The sequence below is a fragment of the Mauremys mutica genome, chromosome 1, assembly GCF_020497125.1.
Source record: "Mauremys mutica isolate MM-2020 ecotype Southern chromosome 1, ASM2049712v1, whole genome shotgun sequence".
NCBI classification, from domain to species: Eukaryota; Metazoa; Chordata; order Testudines; family Geoemydidae; genus Mauremys; species Mauremys mutica.
The window spans coordinates 177,474,942-177,477,548 of record NC_059072.1 but is presented as its reverse complement, the minus strand read 5'-3'; positions in this window follow the sequence as shown (position 1 = coordinate 177,477,548).

Genomic DNA, 2,607 nt, shown 5'->3' with positions numbered 1-2,607 from the left:
CTCAGGCCCACTCACTGACAACTGCTGAATATCTCTGCTTATGTTGCCATAGTAACTATAGCCCTGGGCCCTGCTGCATGGCTTCTCCTCGCAGCTCTGACTCCTTGAACAAGATAACTGCTTCTTTCACCTCCGCCCCCTCACTAACCTCCCATCTTGTTCCTCAGTTTGTTGTCCTACCTGACACCATGAGCCACGCTCCTGGCCCAGCTTTTAGACTCCCCGTGCTGCCACCTTTTCCCTCCTCTCCTCCTCCAGTGAAGCCAGCCTCTCCCGGAGGTCAGCCTGCACCCAGGATGGCTGGCGGGGAGTGGCATAGAGCAGCAGATGGTGGCCTTGCTCCTTACGCCTGCCTTCCTGGTGAGCTCGGGTGTAGATGACTCTGCTGTTTCTTGAATGCAGACAAGGGGCCAGATCCCCAGGACTGGCTCTTTGAAGCCCAGTGCCCCTGGAGCAGCAGTGTAAGCTGCCTTTACACCTCCTTGAGCCTCAGCCTGTTGGGTGCTGCTCTAGTCCTGAAGTGTAGCTTATAGCATCCTCCAAGTTACTCCGAGGGCTTGTCTACACTCACAGTGCTGTAGTGGCACAGCTGCACCGGTGCTGCAGCACTTAGTGAAGATGCTGCCTACGCCACAGGGAGAGCTTCCCTGAGACACGATGTCAATAGGGGACACCCTCTTGTCAACACAGCATTGTCTTTGCCAGCAGTTAGGTCAGTATTACTGCATCACTCAGGAGCATAGGCGCCAACTCCTTACGTGCTCAAAAAAAAAAAAAAAAAAAAGGGTGCTCAGCACCCACTGGCAGCCCCACAGATCAGGTCTTCCCCTCCCCCCCAGCCCTCCCGCCCGTCGAAGGCCCTGCCAATCAGCTTCTCCCTCTCTATCCCAGCGCCTCTTGCCCACCACCATCAGCTGTTCAGCGGCATGCAGGAAGAGGAGCGAGGGCAGGAAGGGGGGGGGTGTCAAGAACCCCCGGGAACACAGAACGTCAGTGCCTCTGCTCAGGAGTGCAGATTTTCGACACCCCTAAGCAACATAGTTATACCAGCATAAGTTTCTAGTGTAGACCAAGCCTCAGTTGCACTAGCTGGACATAGCTACACTCCCTACTCCCAATGTGGGGCCTTGGGAGGCAGTGACATACAAGCCACTATGCAGGTCCTATCTCACCTTGGGATTCCCTCCCTCTGGGAGAATACTCATGTAGCCAGTTAATCCAAAACTGCCACAGCAGGGACTAGGATCTGGTCCAAAGAATCTCTCTGATGTCAGGGGACTGAGACAGGTGTACGTTGCAAGGCTGTAAGTATCCCAGCTCCTGCTATGTTGGGATGCAGCACGCGGAAGAGAGAAAACCCCCATTCCTCATTGCGCTGCCTCTCCACTAAGGGCCTGTCCTAGCATGAGTTGGGGTGTAGGGATATTAAAGGTCTATATTAGACATGGTTTATATGAAAAATAATTTATTGTTAGAAATGATTTATTGTTAATTGATACTTTATAACTGAAGGTTTATATTAGAAGTAAATGTGATCCCAAGATTTAGCCTCTAACCTGCAAGCCACCAGCTGTGTCTGTGTGAAGCCTGCTCAAAGAAATACTTTATATAAAACTTGTTAAACATTAATTAACTCTAAGTAAGCCAAAACAGTAGTTGTTATAGTATATAGATAGAGACCCCCACCCTCTGTAAGTTTTCATCTCACTTTATTTTTGATTGTTAAAAGACAAGGAGTCTCACATAAATTGGTAACATCCCAAAAGGTAAAGAGACAGTGAAATAGATGTGATTAAGATAGAGAATGTATGTGAATGAATGCCTAGTTTAAATAATGAATGAATGGTTAGGGAGTTACCAGCCTGAAGAATTCAATGTTGGCCAAAGAAGGTGTCAAGTGGGATCAACCAGATGACCCCCGGAGGGCAAACTGGAATCCACCCCACCACCTCAAAGGAAGGAAAAACAAACATCTGACAACATGGAGCCAGCCACCTGCTGATTGATTTAGCAACAGCAGAATGAAGCAACTCTCATGGACTGACATAGGAATAAATTCCTATAAAACTGGACTCTGAAGACCACCCTATACCGAAAACCTACCAACCGCTATGCCTACCTTCATGCCTCCAGCTTCCATCCCGGACACACCACAAGATCCACTGTCTACAGCCAAGCACTGAGGTACAACCGTATCTGCTCTAACCTCGCAGACAGAGACCAACACCTAGAAAATCTCCACCAAGCATTCTCAAGACTACAGTACCCACACGAGGAAATAAGGAAACAGATCAGCAGAGCCAGACGTGTACCCAGAAGCCTCCTACTGCAAGACAAACCCAAGAAAGAAACCAACAGGACTCCACTGGCCATCACATACAGTCCCCAGCTAAAACCCCTCCAACGCATCATCAAGGATCTACAACCCATCCTGGACAATGATCCCACACTTTCACAGGCCTTGGGTGGCAGGCCAGTCCTCGCCCACAGACAACCTGCCAACCTGAAGCATATTCTCACCAGCAACTGCACACCGCACCATAGTAACTCTAGCTCAGGAACCAATCCATGCAACAAACCTCGATGCCAACTCTGCCCACATATCTA